This window comes from Berghia stephanieae, chromosome 8 (genome assembly GCF_034508935.2).
Source record: "Berghia stephanieae isolate SIO BIC M18660-M18661 chromosome 8, UCSD_Bste_1.3, whole genome shotgun sequence".
In the NCBI taxonomy this organism is placed as follows: domain Eukaryota; kingdom Metazoa; phylum Mollusca; class Gastropoda; order Nudibranchia; family Aeolidiidae; genus Berghia; species Berghia stephanieae.
In genome coordinates, this window is record NC_088367.1 from 51,384,778 (window position 1) to 51,397,002 (window position 12,225).

At 37.6% G+C, this 12,225-nt stretch overlaps 1 protein-coding gene and 1 long non-coding RNA gene across 3 annotated transcripts in view; one reads left to right on the forward strand and one right to left on the reverse strand.

Moving 5' to 3' along the window:
* Window positions 1-2,653: 2,653 nt before the first annotated feature.
* Window positions 2,654-8,427, forward strand: LOC144978844 (uncharacterized). 2 transcript variants are annotated; one of them, XR_013646610.1, is made up of 2 exons: window positions 2,654-2,946; window positions 7,204-8,427. It is a non-coding gene; the product is annotated as an uncharacterized LOC144978844 (long non-coding RNA). The 2 variants fall into 2 exon arrangements; XR_013646609.1 differs by lacking the exon at window positions 2,654-2,946 and adding an exon at window positions 3,043-3,436.
* Window positions 8,428-9,596: 1,169 nt separating this feature from the next.
* The window catches only part of LOC144977884 (F-box only protein 47-like), a 24,226-nt gene continuing 21,597 nt past the window's right edge, over window positions 9,597-12,225 (reverse strand). Inside the window, exon 10 of the mRNA XM_078923292.1 lies at window positions 9,597-12,225. This exon is cut by the window's right edge and continues 237 nt beyond it. The gene's annotated coding sequence lies outside the window, so the exon portion shown is untranslated.

Here is a 12,225-nt window from a genome sequence, read left to right on the forward strand (position 1 = left end):
TGCATAGATTAGAGACAGCAGCTACGACAAAGAAAGTAGTTAAGGTGGCAGAAATGAGGACGTTGAGATGGTCACTTGGCTGGACAAGAAAAGATAAAGCGAGAATTAGAAATGAATGAATTCGAAGGTTGACTGAAATGAAGAATGTATTAATAAGAGATGATAGATTGAAATGGCTCCGACATGTTAAGAAATGAGAGGGAGAATGTGAGAAAGAAAGTATTGAATACACAATTAGCATGAAGGAGAAAAAAAGGACGCCCAAAGACCTAATGATTGGATAGGGTAACGGACGAAATGAAAGAACTGGGCCTGGAAGAAGATGATGCTATGAACCGAGATGCATGGAGATGTGGCATTCATTATGGCAACCCTGCAAAATGCGAGATAAGAAGAAGAAGAAGAAGAAGAAGAAGAAGAAGAAGAAGAAGAAGAAGAAGAAGAAGAAGAAGAAGAAGAAGAAGAAGAAGAAGAAGAAGAAGAAGACAGTACTTGCCTCACATCTGTTTTTAAGAGTTTTACAGCCCTTGCCACACATTTGTGTATATATGGGTTTTACAGTGTTTGCCACACATTTGTTTCAAAGGTTTTACAGTACACTAATCACAATATTTGTTAAAGGGTTTTACAATGCTTGCCACACATTTGTGTTTTTAAAGATTTTACAGAACACTAGCCACACAGTTGTTCTTTAAGGGTTTTACAGCGCTTGTGACATATTTGTGTTTTTAAGGGTTTTACAGCGCTTGCCACATATTTGTGTTTTTAACGGTTTTACAGCGCTTGCCACATATTTGTGTTTTTAAGGATTTTACAGCGCTTGCCACATATTCGTGTTTTTAAGGGTTTCACAGCACTTGCCACATATTCGTGTTTTGAGGGTTTTACAGCGCTTGCCACATATTTGTGTTTTAAGGATTTTACAGCGCTTGCCACATATTCGTGTTTTTAAGGGTTTCACAGCGCTTATCACTTATTCGTGTTTTTAAGGATTTTACAGCGCTTGCCATATATTCGTGTTTTTAAGCAGTTTTACAGCGCTTGCCATATATTCGTGTTTTTAAGGATTTTACAGCGCTTGCCACATATTCGTGTTTTTAAGGGTTTCACAGCACTTATCACTTATTCGTGTTTTTAAGGATTTTACAGCGCTTGCCACATATTCGTGTTTTTAAGCAGTTCTACAGCGCTTGCCATATATTCGTATTTTTAAGGGTTTTACAGCACTTGCCACATATTTGTTTTTTTAACGGTTTTACAGCACTTGTCACATACGTAGGTATTACATCTGCAGTGAAAAGGGGGAAAATGGGAATATCAAAAACTAGATTTACAATTAAAAGCAATAGAGAAAAATTAGACAAAGGGGAAGGGTTGAAATAGGGAACAGTTGTAAACCCAAAGAGTTTTAGATCACCTAAAAGTCTCATCCAGACACAAGCATAGGATCCTACTAGGAGGAACACACTCAAATGTTTACAAATCATAATATATTCAAAACAGAAGATAACGGAATACATAAAAGAGAGATGGAAAAAAAGTATCATCTCCCAAAACTTTAACTTATACATTTGACTGTTTCCTTCTCAGGCAGGGACTCTGGTCAGGGCCAGGATAAAACTAAATAATCTCATTCGAAGACAACGACAGATAAAATAGGATCGAAGACACAGCAAGTGACCTCCTGCCTCCCATGGAAGGTCAGATGACCCCAGCCAGCAGGTCAGACAATGAAACTCTGTAACACAATTATTAATTTAGCATTGTGGTAATGAATAACATTTTAGTTGGTTAGTATTTCCATAACAACAATAAGCCCATAACAATTTGGGTTATCAGACCTGAAAATAAGAAGACGCTGTGTTGAGCGCATAATATCTCAGAATATCAGCGTTTATTTTGGTTTTAGCCCATTTGAAAAAAAATCGAATTATCTTTAAATGAAGGAAGTCTAATTTGGAATTGAAAATGACAACCTAATCACTTTGTCAAAACCTTTTAATATGAGAGAAAAACTGATTTGTCCATAAAACTCATCAATTTCTGACAGGAATTTAGGGATTGGAATAAAAATACAGTCCAAGCCGGTTTATGGGGATGGCTCGGTTCCCAACAAATTGTCCCAATTAAGCAGCATCCCTATTAAGCAGCATCCCAATTCAGCAGTGTCCCAATTAAGTGGTGGCAATGAAAGTGTGAAATTTTCAGATTGACCAAAGTCCACTCTGCATTTATCCGTTGTAATCACTATGCATGTCAGTTATTACAACGAAGTTTATCAGAGAGTGGCATTTCACGTCTTAATGAAAAAAAAAAACAAACGAAAACTGAATCTACCTCTAACAATGAGAGGCAAATCTAACTGCAATAAACAATGAATGACATGCCACTCATAATGGTTGCATAACTAAGCAACGGATTAAGAATGTACTGACTGCTCATTGAAAACTAACCATTTGGTGGTGACAGCCTTGACCAAACAAGCCATCACACATTGCCATAGCACACTAGGTGTTACAGGTGAATTATATTATCGGACTGACTATTTCCACCGTACGGTGAAAATAGAATTTCTAATTGAATTATATTATCGGACTGACTATTTCCACCGTACGGGGATTATAGCCTGACAGACTATTTTCACCGTATGTATTAGCCAATCAGAAGCCAGGATACTAACTGTGACGTATGTGCCTCTGCATCCAGACCATTAGAGTTCGACCCGACATCATTTCTTCCTGCGTGCAGACCAGTTAAAAGAAAAAGAAAAAGTTTGCCGAGAACAAGGGAGGTCTCCCGAAAGCTCCTTGTTATAGCATTTCTTTCAATTTGTATTTTTCACTTTGGACCTTTTGTCAGACGTTTATTTATTTAATTTGTCATCAAGTTAAAAATTTCCTAATTTGACCATTGTTTTGATAATCGGCCGCCATTTTGATTTGTGAGGTATTGAAATGCAGTGCAAAGCAGTCCTAGAGTTGTTTTTGTTATGTTTTGTTTTTTCCTATTAGGGGTAGTTAGAGGTACAGTAGAACTCGGAAATAGCGAGTTCGACGGGTCCACTCTTGATTGCTCGCTATTTCCGAGTTCTCGCTATTCCCGAGTTGCCAGGAAAGGTTATAATATTGCTGTGTTGATTGATAGGAGATGCTGACGAAATAAGCCAAAGCTCACCTTTTTTTTTTACTAGAGATTTTTTTTTTCAATTTTCGTCGATTGGAAAGGTGAAAAGCGGAATTTTTGGCTTGAATGCGGAATGTATACCAATATTATTCCGCGAAAAGCGGACGGGTAGGAGCCTCTAGGTCAAGGTCATGCTGCTTGTAAATCGTCGAGACAGAAATGGCTGGTATGCCAATTTCCTATGCGATGATTATCTGTCGCATGCCAAACTTTTCAAATGGATTGATCAGCTGAATCTTCCTTTCCGCGAAAGGTTTGCCATCGTAGTTGTAGACTTGACTTTAATTCTTGATAAAATTGATACTAATTAATAGGGCCATTAGGTAGAATGGCCTGGGATTAGAACAAAAAAATAAATCTTGAGCTTGAACAATGTAAAACTTGAGATGGAGATACTGCTTATGTACATTGAACACGGACGTCAGGCAAAGCACCTACATCACATCGATGTGCGCCAATCGTTCGCAGATATTCTTAACCACTGAAATTTCTTACTGGTAGCTTTTTTAACCAATGGAAATACTTGTTTATTCGTAATTTTATTGTGGTCATGAGTGATAAGAACATCGACTTATAAGGAGTTTGTTTTTTTTTTACTAATGTTATATAGGAAGAAGGGGGAAGGACCAAGAAAACAAATCGACTTGGGTAAAAATCGACTTAGGCAACGTGGACGTATCCAGAGTGCACTGTAGTCTCCCACACTATTATCACCACGATATTACCATACGGTGAAAATAGTCTCCCACACTATTACTATTATCACCAAGATATTACCATACGGTGAAAATAGTCGGCCCCACTATTATCACCGTACCGTGAATAATATAGAATTACCGTACGGTGAAAATAGTGTGTCAGGCTATTTTCACCGCAAGATGAAAATCGTCTCCCACACTTTTATCACCGTACGATGAATATAGCTTTCCACACCATTATCATGAATATATGTATTCTCCCGCACTATTATCACCGTACACTGCCTGAATATAGCCTTCCACACCATTATCACCGTACGGTGAAAATCGTCCACATGGATATTACTCGTACGGTGAAAAAAGTCTCCCACACTATTAACACCGTACAGTGAATATAGCCTGCCACACCGCTATAGTGAATATAGTCTCCCACACTATTATCACCGTACACTGAATATATCCTTCCACACCATTATCACCATACGGTGAATAGTGTGTCAGGCTATTTTCACCGTAAGATAAAAATCGTTTCCCACACTATTATCACCGTACGATGAATATAGCTTTCCATACCATTATAATGAATATTATGTACTCTCTCGCACTAGTATCACCGTACACTGAATATAGCTTTCCACACCATTATCACCGTACGGTGAAAATCGTCCACCAAAATATTACCATACGGTGATAAAAGTCTCCCACACTATTATCACCGTACGCTAAAAATCGTCCACCAAAATATTACGGGACGGTGAAAAGTCTACCACTACCACTACACACTATTATCACCGTACGGTGAAAATCGTCCACATAGATATTACTCGTACTGTGAAAAAAGTCTCCCACACTATTATCACCGTACGGTGACAATCGTCCACCAAAATATTACGGGACAGTGAAAAAAGTCTCCCACATTATTATCACCTTTCGGTGAAAATCGTCCACCAAGATATTACGGTACGATGAACAAAGTCTCCCACATTATTATCACCGTACGGTGAAAATCGTCCACCATAATATTACGAGACGGTGAAAAAAGTCTCCCACACTATCATCGTACGGTGAAAATCGTCCACCATAACATTACGGGACGGTGAAAAAAGTCTCCCACACTATCATCGTACGGTGAAAATCGTCCCCCATAACATTACGGGACGGTGAAAAAAGTCTCCCACACTATCATCGTACGGTGAAAATTGTCCACCATAACATTACGGGACGGTGAAAAAAGTCTCCCATACTATCATCGTACGGTGAAAATCGTCCACCATAACATTACGGGACGGTGAAAAAAGTCTCCCACACTATCATCGTACGGTGAAAATCGTCCACCATAACATTACGGGACGGTGAAAAAAGTCTCCCACACTATCATCGTACGGTGAAAATCGTCACCATAATATTACGGGACGGTGAAAAAAGTCTCCCACACTATCATCGTACGGTGAAAATCGTTCACCAAGATATTACCGTACGGTGAAAATAGCCTCCTACACACGGTCAGGCTATTATCACCGTAAGAAGAAAATAGCATGACACAGATACGGTGAAAATAGCGGCTTCCTTATATTATTCACACCTCTGTGATGAATGCTACGACCACACACCCGGTTGACGGTCCTGTTGGACAATCGTTTTAAATGATTGAACACAATAAAAAAAGCTCTTTTATTGGGACAGTCTATGTCAGATTTCATCCCCATTAAGCAGTGGGCTGTCCCAATTAAGTGACTGAAATGGGAAAGGATATCACTTTTTATATAGAAAAAAATTCCGTTCCCAAGGAATTGTCCCAATAAAGCAGCTGTCCCGATTAAGCAGTGTCCCCAATACCGGCTTGGACTGTATAACCATGAATCATTAATAATGGTCAATATGAGAACTAGATAGGAATCTATCACAGCGATTGGTGGTTTGAGGTTTAAAACTGGAACATCAATATAAATATTAAAACTGTAACAAGCAATAAATTAACATACCAGCTAACATCACAGATTGCATATCATATATAGGGGGAAAAAACAACATTTTTACATCAACAAAAATTATCAAAAACTGTTTTTTCTCCAAAAACTCAATTATGACAATGCGAGTCACTGTCTCCAAGGGGTATTATGTCGCAATGGCCTAGGTGCTGCCAAATGAATTTACAGCCATGAATATTAAAGTTGGGAGTTCAATTCTATTCATTATAATGGACAATAAATACAATTTCTCATGTTGTAAATAATAATAATAATAATAATAATAATAATAATAATAATAATAATAATAATAATAATAATAATAATAATAATAATAATAATAATAATACTGAAAACTTATAAAGCGCTATAACTCCGAGACACCAGACTCTAAAAATCATCACTTTGTATATATCTTATCATCTTGATTTAAAATTCACTTTTCCACCTTCTATTTGTCCTGAACAAAATATGCTTTGAGAGGATCTGTTACTTAATAAATAATAATAATACTGAAAACTTATCATATAGTGCTATAACTCCAAGATATCAGAGTCTATGCGGTAACTTTATAAATATTACTTTGGCTGAGACATACTCACTCACTCACACGGATACAAACACACAAAACACACAAGGCAACACAAACCAGACACATATCTTGCTTCTCATATCATCTTCTAAAATCAAAACAGATAAAAGTTTTAAGCAAACGTTCAAAAATAGATAACGATTCTTTTTTACGAATGCTCCATTGTAAGGCGTTCTTATGTGGTATTCAAACGCAAATATTTGTCCATCATATTATGTTATGTTTAAATTTGCCAGATTTCCTCCATTTAACTCACTCAATCCTAGAGATTTTTGCTTCTTTTCAAAATTGGAAAAAAAAAATGTATTAAAAATGAGCATGTACATATATAGTTTTATTCAACTACCATTAACATGTAAAAATTAAGCTTAAAAACTTTAGCTTTGATACTACGCCTATAATTTATCTCAGAAAAAAAATTAATAAAGAGGCATAGGGGTAAAAGTAACCAAGGTAAACAACGGATATAGTCGGTGTTAGGGTTGAGTGAGTTAATGCTTGACAAACAGATGCATGGGACCTGGTAGTGTGTCCTGTCTTCCAGATAAGCCATTGAATTCAAAAGCTGCTGCTTGAAGCTAGGAGAAACAAATAACAATAATACCATGGAATAATATGCAATCTAATTTGCAAACACAGATGAAGTGGACGTTTTGGAATTTCCCTTCATCAACAGAACACGATAAATGAGAGACTTTAGTGTCTTTTTTCAAATCAATTGAAGCCTCTTGACTTACATTTGATTATTGTTATTTCTTTTCAGGAAAGGAAACAAATCAGAAATGTAAAACATCCATGGTCAGCAGATCAAACCTCTGAAGTCTTGACTTTCACCACCGTTATCATCACAGGAGAAGACCTTTCCACCTAACAAAAATGGCAGACTTCAGTGTAAAACTGGAGAAAAATGTGGAACAGGGGAAGAGGAGGAACCATCATAAAAGATCCAACTAAAATAGTGCCTGCATTCCACAACGCCAGGAAATACTGGGTTTCCTCAAATCGCCTCTTAACTGGACATGGAAGAACTGCATCAAATATGTGCAGATTGAAACTTGGAAACAGTGATACCTGCTGGAAATATCAGGCAGCCCCAGAGACCAGCAACCACATCATCCTCCACTATCCAGCTACTAAACTTGAAGGGTGGAGGAAGACTTTAGAAGATGGGTTGATGAACTGAATTTGGAGGTGTAGCTATACTATACTACTACTATCACAGGTTTGATCTGCATGGTATGTAGACATCAGAGTTTTGATTGGCCAATCATGAAAATGGAGACTTGAGACCTCTGATCCGCTGACCCTGGATGGACATGTTGATTTGATCATTAGACAGTCAGGAATGGGGGATATCTCAAATCCATCTCACCTCTTCTTCTACAAATAAAATGAACGAAATAAAACAACTATTTGACCTATCTATAAATAATCAATAACCAGGACAATTCCCCTCGTGGATGGATGGATGGATGGATGGATGAATGGATGGATGGATAGATGGATGGATGGATGGATGACTGGTGGATGGATGATGAATGAATGGATGACTGGATGGATGGATGGATGATGAATGGATGGATAGATGACGGATGAATGGATGGATGATGAATGGATGGATAGATGGATGGATGGATGAATGGATGGATGGATGGACGGATGATGAATGGATGGATAGATGACGGATGGATGGATGGATGGATGGATGGATGGATGGATGATGAATGGATGGATGGATGGATGGATGGATGGATGACGGATGGATGGATGGATGACGGATGGATGGATGGATGGATGGATGATGAATGGATGGATAGATGATGGATGACTGGATGGATGGATGGATGGATAGATGACGGATGGATGGATGGATGACGGATGGATGGATGAATGGATGGATGGATGACGGATGGATCATAAATGGATGGATGAATGGATGGATGACTGGATGGATGGATGATGAATGGATGGATGGATGGATGGATGGATGGATGGATGGATGGATGGATGGATGACGGATGGATGGATGGATGGAAGGATGGATGGAAGAATGACGGATGGATCATGGATGGATGGATGGATGGATGGACAGATGGATGGATGGATGGATGGATGGGTGGATGGATGGATGGAAGGATGGATGGATGGATGATGAATGGATGGATGACGGATGGATGGATGGATGGAATGGATGGATGGATGGATGGATGGATGATGAATGGATGGATGGATGACGGATGGATCATGGATGGATGGATGGATGGATGGATGGAAGGATGGATGGATGGATGATGGATGGATGGATGGATGGATGGATGGATGATGAATGGATGGATGGATGGATGGATGGATGGATGGATAGATAAATGGATGGATTGATGGATGGATGGAAGGATGGATGAATGGATGGATAGAAGGAAGGATGGATGGATGTGTAATTATGTATATATATATATAGCTAGTCTATTTGACACACATGTTTATATATAGCTAGTCTATTTGACACACCAATTGTCTTGTGCTCAAGCCGTCCATCCATTCAAGGGTAGATGCGAAGTACAAATCAATAAAAAAAAAAACAGTTCCTTTTAAAATTTAGTGTTGAGATTCATATCATGACTATTACAAACGAAGTCATATTTGACGTAACTTAATTCTAAGAGGAATTAGAGGCATAAAATACATTTAAATAACACAATAATGTTTTAGTTTGATAAGTTAAACAATGAGATGTTGTGTAAAAAATATCACTGGGTGTCAATTTCGTTGTAGAGGTAGCGATGGTAATCGTGATAGCATTAACAATAATGACAACCATAATAATAATAAAAACAATAATAATAATAATAATAATAATAATAATAATAATAATAATAATAATAATAATAATAATAATAATAATAATAATAATAATAATAATAAAAATAATAATAATAATTATAATCATAATAATAATAATAATACAGTCAAAGCCAGTTAATTGGGACAGCTAGGTTCCCAACAAAATCATCCCTATTAAGTGGGGTACTCAATTACGCCCTAAATTGATCAACTTTTCAGATTTGCCAGAATCCACCCTGTTTTTGTGACAGACTTGTGATAAGCAATACAATTTCTAATGAAAGTTGGATTGATTACATCAAACTTATTTTCTGGTTTTGTTTTTTTTATGTTTTATGTTTTCTTTGTTTTTTTTCTTCTTTTTTTTTTATCCTATTTAAAGCCAGAGCACTCAAAGAGATTTGTTTGGTGTCTGGTGTGTATTTGGGGTTACTTCAGCAGCAACTTGACTGCTAATCTGCAACTATGTGGCCTAGTGGTATGACACTCGCTTTAGGATTAGAAGGTCCTCGATTCAAGCCTCGCTCGGCGGCGCATTGTTGAGTCCTTGGAAAAGACTCTTTACTCAGATTCTCTCATCATACTCAGGTGTAAAATGAGTACCTGGCCGTCAACCGCGTTGTCTCTGTCGGAAAAATTGTAATATTGCCTAATATTCGTTATGTCTCGTTCCACATGTTATGTGTTGCTGTTGGTCAGAGACCCTAGTGGATATTGAACTGTATAAAAGCTCTAGATTTGAAAAGCTATAGATTTAATCTGATCCACAAACTTTGTCAGAGAGCATCATGGCGATTACGATGTCAGTGGATGACACCAACTCTGACAAGGGATACAAATAAATTCTATTGTTCACGTCTCTGTGATAACTACGACAAACGGTTCGACCAAACATCCAATTGGCTGTCACAAGAGACAATAACAAGGAATACAGATAAATTCTATTGTTCACGTCTCTGTGATAACTACGACAAACAGTTCGACCACACACCAAATTGGCTGTCACAATAGACAATAACAAGGAATACAGATAAATTCTATTGTTCACGTCTCTGTGATAACTACGACAAACAGTTCGACCACACACCAAATTGGCTGTCACAATAGACAAGAACCTGTTCTGGATACAAGCAAATTCTATTGTTCACGTCTCTGTGATAACTACAACAAACAGTTCGACCACACACCAAATTGGCTGTCACAATAGACAATAACAAGGAATACAGATAAATTCTATTGTTCACGTCTCTGTGATAACTACGACAAACAGTTCGACCACACACCAAATTGGCTGTCACAATAGACAATAACAAGGAATACAGATAAATTCTATTGTTCACGTCTCTGTGATAACTACAACAAACAGTTCGACCACACACCAAATTGGCTGTCACAATAGACAAGAACCTGTTCTGGATACAAGTAAATTCTGTTGTTCATGTCTCTGTGATAACTTCGACAAACAGTTCGACCACACACCAAATTGGCTGTCACAATAGACAAGAACCTGTTCTGGATACAAGTAAATTCTACAATTGCTCACACCTCTTTGATGGACGGTACGACCAGACACCAAATTGGCTGTCACAATAGACAAAAACCTGTTCTGGATACAAGTAAATTCTACAATTGCTCACACCACTTTGATGGATGGTACGACCAGACACCAAATTGGCTGTCACAATAGACAAGAACCTGTTCTGGATACAAGTAAATTCTACAATTGCTCACACCTCTTTGATGGACGGTACGACCAGACACCAAATTGGCTGTCACAATAGACAAAAACCTGTTCTGGATACAAGTAAATTCTACAATTGCTCACACCACTTTGATGGATGGTACGACCAGACACCAAATTGGCTGTCACAATAGACAAGAACCTGTTCTGGATACAAGTAAATTCTACAATTGCTCACACCTCTTTGATGGACGGTACGACCAGACACCAAATTGGCTGTCACAATAGACAAAAACCTGTTCTGGATACAAGTAAATTCTACAATTGCTCACACCACTTTGATGGATGGTACGACCAGACACCAAATTGGCTGTCACAATAGACAAGAACCTGTTCTGGATACAAGTAAATTCTACAATTGCTCACACCTCTTTGATGGACGTTATGACCAGACACCAAATTGGCTGTCACAATAGACAAGAACCTGTTCTGGATACAAGTAAATTCTACAATTGCTCACACCTCTTTGATGGACGTTATGACCAGACATCCAACTGACCGTCCCGTTAGATTAATTTGCAATTTATGAAACAATCGTTTTAAATGAGTGAAGACAACGAAACAGCTCTCTTATAGGGACGGCCATTGTCAAATTTCATCCCTACTAAACGGTGGGCCGTCCAAATTAAGTGACTGGGAATTGAAAATGGTATGACTTTTTTTTATATATACAGAAAAAATTCTGTTACCAAGGAATCGTCAAAATAAAGTGGCTTCCCAATTTAGCAGCATCCCCAATACCGGCTTGGTCTGTAATAATAATCATCATCACCTAACAATCACAGAAAATTTTACAAGGGAAATGATTTAACAGATTCTATTTCATGGAAAATAAATTAGAAAGGGTTATAAAGGTGGTAGCTACCTAAGGATAAAAGAAAACTATAGAAACGACAGAAGGTTGTCATGAATGCATGGGATGGCTACAGAGTAAACATCAAACTCATCAGTGATCACTACAACAAAGTAACATTAGACTATTTGAAATGATGCTAAGATGCTATAAGCAGTGAACTGCACAAAGTTATCAACAAAAATGAATTTTATAGCTTCGAAAAAAAAAAAATACCAGACACAGAACGCCAGGGACTCAAAACCTTTCTTCAACCAACATCAAAAAACATCCAATGCTGAATTCTGCCATCTATTTGATTTATAAGCAATATATTTATGATTTTGTTGAGTTTTTTTTTTTTTTGTTAT